Source organism: Ananas comosus, linkage group 24 (assembly GCF_001540865.1).
Source record: "Ananas comosus cultivar F153 linkage group 24, ASM154086v1, whole genome shotgun sequence".
Classification (NCBI taxonomy): Eukaryota; Viridiplantae; Streptophyta; class Magnoliopsida; order Poales; family Bromeliaceae; genus Ananas; species Ananas comosus.
In genome coordinates, this window is record NC_033644.1 from 4,121,338 (window position 1) to 4,136,599 (window position 15,262).

The 15,262-nt window shown below is 43.0% G+C and overlaps 1 long non-coding RNA gene across 1 annotated transcript; it reads right to left on the reverse strand.

The window, feature by feature from the left end:
• LOC109728878 lies at positions 156-4,709 on the reverse strand. The gene is made up of 3 exons (XR_002221153.1): positions 4,565-4,709; positions 4,160-4,358; positions 156-341 (listed from the first exon to the last, which is right to left on the reverse strand). It is a non-coding gene; the product is annotated as an uncharacterized LOC109728878 (long non-coding RNA).

The following is a 15,262-nucleotide window of genomic DNA, read 5'->3' on the forward strand; positions in this document are numbered from 1 at the left end:
CGTTTCCTCGGGCGCGCCAACAGACCCGCCGTACACATAGAAATTTTTTGTGTATACGAAGCGATAGCCAAAACCTGCAAACAAATATAGCTACGACCAGAGGTAATGAGCTGCTAAAAAAAAACTGAAATATATCTATATAAATAAAGGCCACTGTTCATACAAGCTCCAAAAGTACAACCACATCCCAGTAAGTACAACTAACGACTGCATGTACATGGTAACATCCAAAACTACCTCTGTAGGGGTGCTCCTCTAGCAAAAAGGACCGAGGAAGATAAGGATCTAGCTTGCGACTTCCTTACCACGGTTAGAATCAACAGCAGCAACAGACGAAGGCTCTGCAAAAATGTGGCAACAACTGGGTGTGAGAACTACTGTAAAATAGAGTAGTCCTCAGTGGGTACCGTCACCGACCCCAACGGCCCACCCACTAAGTCTACAGTAAGGTATGCAAAGGATAGTAAAGTAAACTGGAAAAAACTCTACAACTATATGCTAGCCGACTACCGTTATCCAACCATGCTCTTTGTAGACATAGAAATGCATCCCTAGCTACACACTGACCCAATCTCAAGGGACAGCCGACTGGCCCATCCAGCTTGTACCCAAGCTACACCGCTCACCACCCACAGGGGTGGCCGGTCCAAGAACAATGTCCAAACAGGACTGCTGCGACATCAACGCAAGTAAAGCCTCACTTCGGAGCGGCACTCCTGGGAGCAACCCAACCGAGTATGCAAGCGTGTCTCTGTCGAGCTCAATCAAGCTCACAGAGGCTATAGTCAATGCAAATGGGTTAAACTGGTCTAACAACCAAAACTCACGTGCTCTCGGTACAATCTGATACAAGATGTAAATATCTGGATTCACCGTCAGCCCCGATGGCACCCAACAGTACGGAACCGTCCAAACTCTACTGTAAAACGTGCTCGGCCCCTCAGCACAAGCATAATCTTAAGCTACACTAGTCTGGGTATCCATAACGCACTAACAGCGGTTATACAAAAGAACAACAGCATCTGAAATTAATTCGGTTAACTTTTTAAAAAGTGACAGTGTAGGTTTAATCAATTTTCTCCTAAGTCAAATCTCAATTCAGCATATATAATGTCACGCCTCGAACCCGGTCCTATTTGGCCGGTTCGAGCACGTCGAACAGATACCAAACGGACAGCACCTGCCCTGTCCGCCCAAGACTACTCAACAAGTACTCAGCAAGTATATAAATTTGCACAGCGAAAACATAAATATACTTTGCTTGCATGAGGGCAAGCAATAGCCAAAGTGAAAGTACTAAATTAAACATCATACAAGTAATATGATTAACTTTTAACCATATACATGCATTCAATCACAAGTTACATTTACATTCTTTTCATCAATTCTTCTCTTGATACATCACATGATATCCCAAAATATAACTCTTTGCATTTAAACATAAACTCTTTTACATCATTCATATTCTTTCATTTAAACATCTATAATCATCAAGTACAAAAGATGATATACAAAAGGGTATGCAACTATATAAAATAAAGTCCACTCAGGTGGTCCCTGTCTATGGCGCGATACCTTTACCGCGATCGTCGGCGGGCTCGCTTGGTCCCGGCTCAGTGAAAATAGTAGGGTGAGAACTACAACAAAGTTCCCAGAGGGTTCGGCCGCCGATCTCGCCGATTTTCCCACTAGGTCTAAATCAGGCATAATAGAAAGATAGATAGATAGTAACCAACTAACAAATGCAGCTAATATGCCTGAACAATATAATCAATGATTATGCTCAAATAGAATGCTCATGATGAATGCTGGGTCACTTTCCAATTCCCAATCTCGTGGCTAACCCGTAGGTTTCGCCCTCAATAAACTCACCAACTCATAATCCGAAGTATCAGGGAGACTACTACGACCCGATGAGACCGTCCTCTGGGGAGACTACTACGACCCAATGACGACAACTCCGGAGCTCATCGCTCGAGGGAGAGCTACCACCCTCCGAGCAAGGACTTATAGGCGAGTATAATACAATCCTTAACTATAAGGATTCTATGTTCAATCCATTCCTTAACTATAACGAAGCAATACTCATATGACCCTTAACTATAAGGTTGCTATGTCATTATGTCAACAATCACACTTACTTGCATTTCTTTAACATTTATGATGCCACACACACTAAGTATTCTTTAACTCTTTTCATGCATTCACTTTACTCATTAGTGTCACATGCACTACATGTTCTTTATACTAAAACACTAATGCCACACATTAGTTGTTCATCTCTAGCATTCAATATGTTTACTAATGCCACTCTATTCAAAGCCCAACTCTAGCATTCATAGTCTTTACTAATGCCACACAACTCTTATGTCATAATGTCATTTTGTTCTCAACTATGTTCTTTGCCTTTCTAAGTTCTTGTCATCATTCATGCATACATAGGATTTCACAAATTCTCACTAATTTATCATCATCTCACATACATTTGTACTCACAACATGCAATACATACTCACATTTCACCCTACAATGCATAATAATCATATATAACCCATGCTCAAGAAATGACACTTTAGACATAAAAGAAAATTCATCGAATTCGGAAAGCACCACCCACCTTGTATGGTTGTAAAGGTGCTACGGTTCAATTCTCACAATTTTTGGGCGCCAATTCCGCGTGCTGCGGCAATCTGTACCAAAACCGACCTTTTCATCAATTTCTTCGCATACACTCGTCAGATCACCGAACCGAGTTCATATTCTAGTTAGAAATACCCCCAATTAGGTTTCCACAAGGTCAATTTGCCTTTAAACCACTCTAGGGCAAAAGCCCCAATTTTGGTGCTCTAACAATATCATTTGCCCAATACCTTGGTTTGATCTCTAAAACAAGCAAATGCAAGCTTGTTGAACCTCTAGGAACTTATCTAGAACCATTTCTAGGTCAATCAAATCATTTCTAGGGCATACAAATCAAACCCTAGAAATCCACCATGAAAGCTCATGAAGGAAACATGAATTTTTATGTGTTCATGGCCTCTACAAGGTTTCTACACTTGTAAGAAGATCAAAACCTAGCTTCCTAGGGTATAAAACCAAACCCTAATCTCATTCTTACAAGAAACCCCACCTTAACCTAGATGCCCACCAAGCTCCACCTTGTAGGAGAGCCCCCAAAGCCTTCAAACTCCAAAAATCTCCTCCAAATCCTTCTCCAACTCTTTCTCTTAGCTCCTTAGAGAGATCTCTAGAGAGAGAAAGAGAGAAATGAGAGAGAGAGGTGCTTGCTATTGTGAACAGGTGGGAGGGGTGTGTGGGGTCTTATATGGGTTGCCAAATTACAAAAAGACCCTCCCAATCTTCATATTTGCAGCAGACTTAATTCTGCTGCAAAGGACATCTGGTACCGGTACAAGAAGGATTTGTCACCGGTTACACGATCGTGTACGGCCAAACCCGAGAGCTGGCTTCTCGGGTAATACACTTGGTACCGGTACACACCAGGGGTGTCACCGTTTCGACAGCCTTTTTTACTCAAACCCGAGAGCTACTTCTCTCGGTCTGATGCCTGGCTAGTACAAGGTCAATGCATTACCGGTAACAAAAGCTCCAGAATTTCAGTTTTGCATTGTTTCGCTTATATTTCACGTCGAGCAATGCTAAAACATTTCTAACTCTTTTAGAACTCAACTGTAACCCTTCCAATATTTTTGGAATGTTAAATGGACCTTGTCCAACTATTTCTTTCGCACACTTTAGCCAATTTGGCTAACGTTCGATATCACTACCGAAGTTTCGCTATATTACATATAATTTATTTAAAATTCTAAGAGTAGGCTCCAAATTCAGATTTCATATAAACATGCAAGACCATGAATTCGAGCTACTAAACACGATGAACAAAACAACGAAATACATGCTGGCATCTCTATGACTTAGAAGGAATTCCGACGATTTCGGTAAATATTAACCCACCTAGTATGCAAATCCGACTACAAATTAAAGCGAAACTCAGCAGTCACGTGCCTTCAGTCCCAAATCACCAACAAGTATAAGAAATTCCAACAAATCTCTGTTGGATCGAGCTGAATTAAAAATTGAATAAAAAATCCATCAAATGTCTATTCGGTTCAAAAAAATTGAAATTCAGCATTACTCACCTCAAACCAGTTGTTGCAACTTAATTCGCAGGTTCCTCTCTACCTCAGGAACACCCTAGAAGGATCCAATTGCAGCAAAAGGGTCCAAATCAAAACTAATTTTAAAAAATAGTTGCTGTTGTCCCTGCTCCAAGGTTGCTGCAGTTATCTCCAAGCTGCTGTTGGCTTCTAAGCTGCCAGTACTGAGTTGCACTTCATTCTTGCTCCAACAACAAACCAACAGCAAAATTGGGAATTAGGACTTGTTCACAAGTGATCTTAGGCCTCTTTACTACAAGAAAAACCTATATGTTCCCAAGAAATTCCATTACAATTGAAAGATAAAGGTCAGCATTTCAGCTTTGACGAAAAACAGTTTTTCGATCTTCAACCTCAACAAAAAATTGAATTTCTCATTCACTTTACCTCCGAATTGATCAAAACAAGATTCTATACAGTATAGGATGAAGTCAAGATCACTTCCAACTTTTTCAAAGCTCAGCTCCTATAGAAAATTTGAATGAACTTTAACGAATTCCAACAGTGGACGAAATCTGCCTGAAATTTCAGCATTGAAACAATCTTGATCAACTTTAAAATTAAAGCCACTAACCTTCAATTCGAGCTCAAGGAAAGTACCAAAATATTCCCAGCCTCCCTCCACACAACTCCAAGTGTTCAATTTTGAATTTGGAGCATCAAAAGACCATAAATTGATCCCTATTCCATCATTGATCCTGCTGCCAGCCTTGTTCGAATGGAGAGTATAGCTTAGTTGGAAGCTTCTCCCCTTGATACAGCAAAAGGAATCAAAAGAGAGGGGGAAAAGAACCAAGGAAGAAGAAAAAGAACCAACTTAGCTTCCTCAATTGTTGCTATAGCAGCGAAGATCTCCTTCAAGATGCTGCTGTAGCTGAAGCTCCAAGGCTGCTAGCAGCACCTTGGTGCCTACGCAGGGGAGTTCACAGTAGGTGAAAAAGAAGGAAAAGAATGGAGGGAGAAGAAAGAGGAAGAGGAAACTTAAGAGGGCTTCTCTCAGCCAACAGCAAGTGTCCAAACTCCCCAATTTGGGGTAGTTGGGGCTCAATCTAATGTGCCTTAGGCACACTTTAGTAAAGCTACACTAGCTAAGATTCATTGGCATTTGGATTAAAATTTGGTATCAATTTCGCATCCAATACCAATCCGATTGACCCCAACACTTCCAATGTGTCGATTAAATCACGGACCGTAATCATTCCGAAAATAACAAGTTGATATTCTCCTAGAACATTACAAAGCAAGCATACAATGTAGTATCCTTGGTTTTTGGTTTTTGGGTTGCTTGTAGATTTCAACATCTGAGGTTTGTCGACACATCTGGAGAGTGTCGGGACAAGTCGGAGTCGTTTTGGTGCGAAATAGACACAAAACGGACTCAGTGCGATGCGAGAGCAGAGTTTTACAATTGGAATCTGCAAAGTGCGGGTTTTCAGTGTGGAGTACCGGTACCCCGGTGTATTTCCAAACAGACTCCTCTCGGGTTGCACCAATTTGATGCTTAGTACCGGTACGGCAGCGGGGTGGTACCAGTACCCTGTGTGCGAGCTTGCAAGTTGAGAGACCATTTGGAGTTGGTAAAAGGGTAGTATTGTAATTGTTGGTGGATAAGGTTGCCACCTACCCCCGTCATTGTTCTCAACTTAATTAGCTGAGTGAATGACACTTTTCCTTTTTCTCTTTAATTTAGCTCGTGTGCATAGTGGAGAGCTCGAGCTCGGGAGATTTTCGTCGTCGTTTCGGAGGGCCGTTCGAGCATGCGTGCGTCGTGGTAGCACCGTTGGAGGCCGAGCGAGCGCATGTGTTCCTCTCCTTCCGACTTCTCGCCGTCGTTGGATTAGCTTTTCGAGATGGGTTAATGTTTACCGAAATCGTCGGATTTCCTCCTAAGCCGGAGTTGACAGCATGTACTTTTGGCTTCGTATATCATGTTAGTAGCTTGATTCGTAGATTTACATTGTTCTTAAATGAAATCTGAATTGGAGCTTTAGATGCTAGTTTTATTATACATGTTGGACTTGGAATTGACTTAGGAGAAAACTATAGGTTCTATACTGTCATTTTCTGAAAACTATCAGTTTAGCCTTAGGAGCTGTAGTTTGTTTGTATCGCCGCAGTTTGTAAACGGTGGATACCCAAAATAGTGTAGAATGAATTTACACTCATGCTGAAATGCCGAGTTTATTTTTACAGTAGTGTATAGATTGTTCCGGACTATCGGGTGCTGTTGTGGTTGACGGTGGACCCAGATTGCTATTTTTGCATCAAATTGTGCCGAGGGCATGTTTATTATGGTTGTTAGACCAGTTTGACCCTTCTACTTGACTATAGCCTGTGAGAGCCTGATTAAGCTAGGCAGAGAAACGCTTGCATACTCGGTTGGGTAGCGTCCACGAGTGCGACTCTGGAGTCGGGCTTTGTGCTTTTGCGTTGTTGTCGTTGTGTCCTGTTAGGACTCGCTCTCCATTGACGGCCCACCGTGGTGGTAATTAGTGTAGGTTCGACAGACGGGACTGGTGTGTTCACAGTCCCTAGTGAGATTGGGTCAGAGATTGCATTTTTCTTGTCACACCCCGGAGCCGATTTTAAAAGCCTTTTTAAAATTCATTACCATTTTGAAACAGAGTTGCAGAAGACGTGCCAATTTTTTTTTTTCAACCTGGCCCACGTGACGTACAAATCCGCCATAAATACAAAGTTCCTCTGTCCACTCGGATAGAGTCTCCTTTGTATTTGCACGGCGTACCAACTATAAACACGATCTCAACCACAACCTGCATTTACCAATCAACAACCAATTCATAATATGCATTTCCATTCAGCTAACGATCCTTAGAGATGATGCATGCCTCTAAGCACTCCTTAGGCGCTGGATGATGCAATGCACAATACAACAACCATCCTATTTAAAAGTGCTCCTCACACGATAGCTTTTATTTCTTTTAAACTCAAATTCATTCGTTCATGAAAATCATTCAAAAACCTTTTAAAAACTGTTTCCCATACGGAAACTCTATTTTGAAAATCAACTACCTCGAGGGGTAGAAAACCACGATGCGTAAATATGTATAAATACACAAATTCGAGAACAGAATATCCATAAAATCAAAACCAGAGATCCACAAAATCTCTAATCATGCATAACGGAAATCACAAACATTCAAACATCTAACTGAACCATTTATTATTAACAACTACTAAATGCGGGAAGAAATATAACCAGGGTGACGGTCGCTACTGCCGACTAGCTAGACCGTCCTCCCATCGAGCCCAAAATCTAACTCCTCGTCCGAGTCACCTGGGGGGGATGGGGGGTGAGAAACTGCAACCATGGTTTCTCAGTTGGTACAACAGAGCCACGAAGGCAAGCCGTAATCACCGAAAACCAAAAGAGATAGATAAACAAATATATATGCTGATATGAAACAGAACTACAGATATGAGCATGATGTGATATAAGAGCAACTACAGTAGTAATAGAAATAGGATAATAACTGAGCAACAACGAAACTACTATTGTAACCAAAAACTCAACTGATCGGATGCCTCAAGGGTAAATAGTCCAAACCAAACCCAATCTGATGCTGCTATATTGGTCCGCAGACCTCAAGCGTTACCTGTCACAGAGCAGACACTGCCATCTTATTCATGCGTCACCGACGACCTATCCGGATACGTACACCCCTTGGTTGGTGGCCAAACCAACCTAGTGTCTAGAATACACAGTGCTGTGACTAAATCATGCTGATATGCTCAAAACGAAAACCGGCAAAAAGAGACCGGTGCCATGGCCGAAGCTAGGTGCAAGGGCGTACAACGCCGAACCACGATCAACCAGATCGAAACACACGACAAAGGAGTCGATGTGTTGCCTGGATCCAAGGTCCACAGAGATACAATATATATGCAACCTGCTCTACATGTCTATCCACAACTATCCAAATGCAATCAATGAGATATGATAAACAAACAATAAATAATCAACTGACATGTAGAGACTACGATACTGATATGAAAGAACAGAGGAAGAGTGAAACGATCTCACCGACTACCAGCTCGAAGTACCCACCTGTCACTGTCGCGTCGGAACACTGGGTAGGCACAAAGTCTACCGGACCTAAGAAGATCCACCAGGTCAGTATCCAAACCACTAACCTAAAGCACGAGACTCACAAACCCCCCACACAAGATCCCCGTAATCGGTTTCCCAAAATCGATCACCATATCTGTAACACACTGGACCTTTACAAATTGCGAGGTTCGAGTGTTTGGACAGTGTCCTGAGCTTTTCCAGACTTTCTGGTGGGTCGTTGACAGTGTTTCGATCTATGGCTCGTATTCCGAGAATCGTGGTTTAAAATTGTGTACCGAAACCCGAAAAATCGGATTCTTGGCCAGCTCTCGGGTAGTTTTCTGGGGTCTTGTACCGGTAAAAGGTTGGTGGTTGTACCGGTATAAGGTTGATGGTTGTACCGGTACAGCCACCGGGCTTGTACCGGTACAGAGCCGATGAACCCCGCCAATCCGAGCCTCGGGTTATGATTTTCGTGGGGCTTGTACCGGTACAAGGGCCCGTGTACCGGTACAAGGGGACATTTTTCGCACAGTCTGGTCTGCAGGGGTGTTTTTGCTTTTGTATCTCTTCTATTTGAACCCCCACGCCCCCTAGGCCTCCTCCTGAGCTTGGAACAGCAAGAGAGAAGGTAGGAGAGCCCTCCTCTTCATCTTCTTCATTTCCTTGATTTTGGTTTGGGTTTTTGGTGATTAAACCCCCTCTTTTGCTCTCTTTTGCTTCTTAGGAGGCTTCTTCACCGTTGGAGCTTGGATTTGAGGCTTGGTGAGGGTTGATCCTTGAAGTTTGAGAATTTTGGGCTTGGATTGAAGCTTCTAAGAGGTAAGTGACAAGATCCTTTCCTCTAGTTTTGGATTTTAAAGCTTTCTTTGAGATGAAACCCTATATTGGAAACTTAGGGTTGTTTTTGGGCATTTTGATTCTAGGGCTTTTGAGGCTAGATTGGTTGGATTAGAACCTTCCTCTAGGCTAGATTGGAAGGGTTCTAGCTCTCTTTTGGAGCTTTAGAAAAGATTTCTCTCTTGAGGTGAGTTTTGACCCTTTTTGCTTATGGTTAATGATTGAGCAATTTGCTCTTCGTTTCGTTTGGGTGACCCTATTTTTGATGTTTCTAGGGTACTAGGAAGCTAGTGGATACCTCCGTTCGGCGAAACGAAGGTTTCGATTTTGGTGGGTTTGACCTGGCCTATAATATGAGAAATTCTCATATATAGTGATATATGTTTCGTAAATTGAAAAAGCATACATATTCATACTAAATGTATTTATTATGATTTTTGGAATGCTTAAAATGTCTATGTTACATGTAATGAAATTTTGGATCTCTATGTAGTAGAGAATAGCGTATGAAGCTTATGCGGGATTTTTGGCATTCTCATGTTGGATCATGTTCCTTATAGTGTAAATGAGCTTTGATTCATGCATTTAAACCTAAGTTTAATTGAGATATGAAAGATAACAAAATTGCCATATAGGGGCACCGGACTAGAACATTATGTGAATTAGAAAGCTAATGTCATCAAGCGGCATTGAGCTCGGGACATGTGTGAACCTAGTGGATAGGGCTATTGAGGAATGTGGAACATGCTTAAATATTGAATGTCTAAGTGTCATAAAGGGGCACTAGACCTAGAGAAAATTGGAACTTCACTTCGTGATTTAGGACTAGATCTTCGAGATGCTAGTGACTATACCATATTAGAGACATGATGATTGGATACTTGAGACGTTTACTATGCTTGTTTGCCATTTGTGCTCATTCGCACATGCTTTGAGGGTCGCTTTCTACAAGCCAGCACTCCGGAGTTAGCCTACGGGATTTATGTTTGCTCGTGCGGTATTGAGAAGCCTACGGCGTCGAGTGGGACAGACACATTCCAAGAGTAGGGATGTTGGGCTACCACAGGCACTTAGGCGACATAAGCTGGACTACCTTGGGTAGGTCCTTAATGGGAAATGAAAATCGACACAGTGTAGCATAAGTAAAAAAAAATCACTACTAAATAGATTATAGTAGTTGGGTTTCTTAGACATGCTTATAGCATAGGTTTGGACTTATAGTATACTTGATTATAGCGCTCTTTGCACTTTGGTATACTTGCTTGCCATGTGAGATCACACTAGTTTTGTGTTGGACATATTTGAGCATGATAGAGGCTGTGTACTACGCATTGCCATCATATTACTTATAGCATAGTAGTTTATTCTAACATTCAATACATGCTTTCATATCTGCAGTTTAATTCCAGTTGATTATCATATCTACAGTTCTCTTTTGGGCCTAGCGGCGCAATGTGCTGAGGTCAGTAATTGCCCACTGGGAACTATAAATTATAGTTCTCACGCCCCCTGTTTCGTGTTTTCTTTTCAGAGCCTTCCACACCAGGCGAGGCTAGAGACCGCGGAAAGAGCATCGCCTCGAGCTAGCTCTTTTGTGAGGGACGCATCGATAGGTGGTCTACCTCTCATTGTTTTTACTTTGGAGAGGTTGAGAGTTGTACCCATGTATAAAGACCACCCCTTTTGTGTACTTTTGAGACAGATGTTGTATTACTTTATGTATCACTTTAGTGAGTAGTTCTTTTCTTCCGCTTCTGTTGTTAGTAGTAGTAGATGCTATACTTGCTCTGATATCGTTAGTTGTTGTTTATTCTTATCTTTCATATCTCTTTGTTGTAGACGCCTTATATGTGCAGGCATATGGCGGGTCTGGGCACGCACCGGACAGGGCCTTCTCGGGTCCCGGGGCGTGACAGCTCTTGTGAAATCGGTCATGATTGTGTCAGTGGGCTTAAGATTGTCCTCGTTCTTTCTCAGTTTCCTGGAGATTACTCTGTAAAGGACACTGTTAATACAATAATTGTTTAATTTTGTCAATCTTGCGAATAAAATAGGGAAAAAATATTTGAGCCACAATAGTCATAATTAATTTTACTAAGGACGTTGTCATACACTTAGTAGGATTGGGGTACGTTCTGCCGTTTGTTGGTTAACTACTTACTTACGCAATATGACCAATAACCGCAGCTTTTTTATCGCTGTATACCATTTTGCCAAGCTCGGTGCAATCGTTTGTTACCCTCGTTCTGTTTTCCACGGCGTACCATGTGGTCCTTCACCCCTCTTCTTGCGGATTTACCTTCTCGATCGCCAAATCCACCCTCGCCAATCTCTGCACCACCCTCTCAAGGCACCGGTCGTTCCATAGTCGGATCCGTGTTGGGCTCTTATATAATGATATTTATCCTTTTTTGCGCGGATACTATCCCCAGGAAGTGTGCTCGTTCGCTGGTGTCGTTTAAAGTTAAAGAAAGTTATGGGTCGTAAATGCCGAAAAATCCTAATCACGTGTCTAAAAGAAAAGAAAAAGGATGAAAATTCTCGAATCAATTCTCGAATTAATCCACAAATAAATTCTCGAAAAGATCCTCATCTAAATAGGAACATTGTCGAAAACATTGACGTGAAAAAGGTAGTTATATTTATCAAACCGAGAATGTTAGCTCGAACGAAAAAGCCAAGTAAACACTTATCAATCGCCTTCTCGGGACAACTCGGCTAGGGAGGAATTGGCTTAGTAAACTCAGCTATCACCGCGTAAGCTCCCAGTAGAGTCTTCGGCTTAACGTAAGTCTTCTTCACAGACTGAACCAGTTGCGGTACTGGGCCAGTTATAGCGGGTCGTAAGCCAAAGATCGGGTTATTAAAAAACCATGCGAACCACCCTCCGCGAGTTCATGTAGGTTTGGAGTGGGTTTACCGACTACTATTGTAATACTTGGAGACTTTGTCCCGGCAAAGGTATAGGAGTCCCTTGCTGATCTGGTCATTACGGCTTTTACGTTTATTTGTAGTCTGCAACGATAGCAGCTCTCCACTTTCATCACCAGTAAGTCGTGTGGTTTTCGGCTCGGTGTGAGTTCTTGAGCCCGTTTACTGAGTTCAAGAAGTCTGAAACCTAGTCTTGTCGGTGGTTTCATGGCGGGAAAGATCTACGTCTTGACCGGCGTTAGTGCTGGAGTTTATTTGTGTAGCGAGTATAGCCCGTTGGCAATCGGGTCTTGCTCGTCGGTATGCCTCCAGGTGTTCCTAGGGACTGGTACGATCACGTTGTTTTAGGGCAACGTGGCCGCCAGCGCCTCCGCGTTGGCGTATACCGTGGAAAGGTTCGACGGACGTCCGGCCACTTACATTTGTATCCGAGTGTCGGTCTTTAGTGTACCCCAAACGGAGGAGGTGGTTAGAACGGACGAATAGTCGGGGTTTTATTCCTATACTCTTGATCCCTCGCCCCGGGATTACGTTCCGTTCCTGAGTTGGGATGTTATATCTTGATACGTGGAGGAGATTCCGATTTACCCTATAGTCAGAGCTGAGGGCGGGACCGTCATCCTTTGTTACTCAACATACAGTCTGTCTCCTCTTCTAGACCTTGTTTAAGCCACATCCCCGTTTCGGTCGTTACGCCGGTTACAAGTCTAGGAGCTCAGGGTGCTTATATCTACGTCTTGTAGGAATAGACCGTTTGATTTTCTACGGCTTTAAACTATTCAAGAGCGCGCTTCTCTGGCTCTTATGCCATCACGTACAGTCAGCCAAGTATCGGGTCACGTATCTTCGCCGGTAACTGGATAAAAACTACGAGACTAACAAATTATGTAGTAATTAGTTTTGTTGCAAATGTACCATGTGCTCGAATGGACGGTTAAGGTAGGCTCTAACCCTGCTTAACTTCGCATTCAAAGTGCTCATTAAAATATCTAGTCTTGAGCTCAATAGCTACCGGCTAGATCGATATATGTCTGTTTTCGGTCCTCTTGCCAGCTCTTTATGGATTTGGCAAAGTTCTATTGGTTTTTGGTCACAAAACACTCTTACGATCTCGGTGTCAAGCGGTTCTACCGTAAGTTACCAGATGTGAAGTTTTATTTTCTGATAAAACTTCTGTTCATAAAAGGTTTAGATAAACTAAACTCAAAAGTCCAGCAGGTTTTACTCGTTAAGACTTTCCCCTTACTTCTACTTGCCAGCACAACCTCGGCTTTGTTTCCTACCCTGTTTCCTTTTCTGTTTTAGCAGAAAGAATAACTCTTTTTGAGCCGAGTTCTACTCGGCTTGTGGAGATCATCCTTATTCTTGAGCCGACTACTTCGGCTCCACATGCATCGAATCTACCATTTCTTGGTTATCGGCATATTTACACACTAGGAATTCGGATGGTCCTGACCACTTAGATTTTGTAACTAGAGCCACATGTAAATAAGCAAACTATAAAGATGTCGACTAGTCTATAAACTAGCCAATATATTTCTACCCTCCTAATTTGAGGTTCTTCTAGTTTGTAATGGAAAGCCACTCTTCAATTTTTTTTCTTTTATAATCTTTACCGTAGTAAGTACCTCGGCGTTTTAATTACCAACGTATAGAAAGTTCTCCGTTTATGTTTCTCTTTATTTACTTCCAGTCGACCAAAAACGGTTGGTCCTTTTGTTCTTACCATACCTTAACTGTTTTTGGGAAAAGGGTGCATCCAGTTGTACCACCCGTTATTCCCTTTCTTCGGTGAGGTACACCTGTTCAAGATCTTCCTACACCGACTCGTTTTATGAAGCTAAAACGTAATTCACATTCCGGTTTTATTGCGCGGTTCTAATCCTCCGTTAATATGAGCTTTTTTTCCTCATGCCTCTCACCTTCCTCAAATACTGGAAGGGACTTCTTACCTTCGTGTACGGACTCCGGTATCCGCAAGGCCTGTTTACAAACCTCCTCCAGGTTACCGAGGTGCCTCATCCATTTGAGTCCCTTCCTGGTGTCCCTGGTCGGTTAAGTCTTCCAGGACTTATTTATGATGGTCTGTTCCTTCTTTCGATCGGTTCTCCCAATAGGCTCCGCTGGAAAGACGTACGTCGTCTCCTTGGTCTCTATAGCCCGGTACACCATAGTTGTGGATACCGACTCTAGGTTCGTTCTTAAACTTCCTTACTGGCTCCCCTCTATCTTCAGGAGCCAGTTTCTAATCATTTACTCAATTCCTAGGTCGGCACCGGTTCCGGCACCCTTTCCTCTCTTTAAGACTCCCTTGTGGAGTGTTACCATTTCTGGGGCCGTTTGCACAACCGGTTAGTCACCAAGTGTCGTTTTCGTGGCCGGTCTACCATACCCGGCTAAAACTGCTTTTGAGTTTTTGCTGCTGTTGTTTCTAGCGTTCGGCTCTATTCTGTAATTACCCTTCTCCGCTTCCCTTAGTCCGGTTTATATACCTTTGCTGGGTGTGTCACTAACGGGAGAGACGGGTATTTCTTACTGTTGTTCCGCCCACCGAGTTTATGGGACGGTACCAACTTCAGGGTCTAGGTCAGCCGATACCATCTCGACTGGTTCTTCCAGTGAGTATTCCTCGAACTTCTTTTCTAGTGAAGAAACCTCTGGTAGCAGTTCGCCCTCGTCACCGGTTGGTTTCTCTCTTTCCAACTTGGTCTCTCACTTGGAAGCTAGCTTCTCCGTTTCCCAAAACTACTCTTTTCCGTCTTCTAGCCCTTCTCACGTCAGTTTTCTTAAACCGACTTTATCCGTACCACATGCGTAACGGCTCGAGTACAGCCCGTCTCTGCCTTATACTTCTTCTCAACCGACACCGAGTCAAGGTTAGGCTCCTGCAGTTCTGCTAGCTACGCCTCCACAAACTTTCCGGTAGTGGGGTCGTCTGGTCTAAACACTCCGGAGACTTGTGGTTTCACAACTATCTTCCTACCAGCCAACCGGCTCACTACAATTCCCCCCCCCCCCCCCGTATCACTTGCACTACAGGTGCAGTAAAAAANCCCTACAAGCCGGCACTCCGGAGTTAGCCTACGCGACTTATGTTCGCTCGTGCGGTATTGAGAAGCCTACGGGGTCGAGTGGGACAGACACATTCCAAGAGTAGAGATGTTGGGCTACCACATGCACTTAGGCGGCACAAGCTGGACTACCTTGGGAAGGTCCTTAATTGGAAATGCAAATCGACAGTG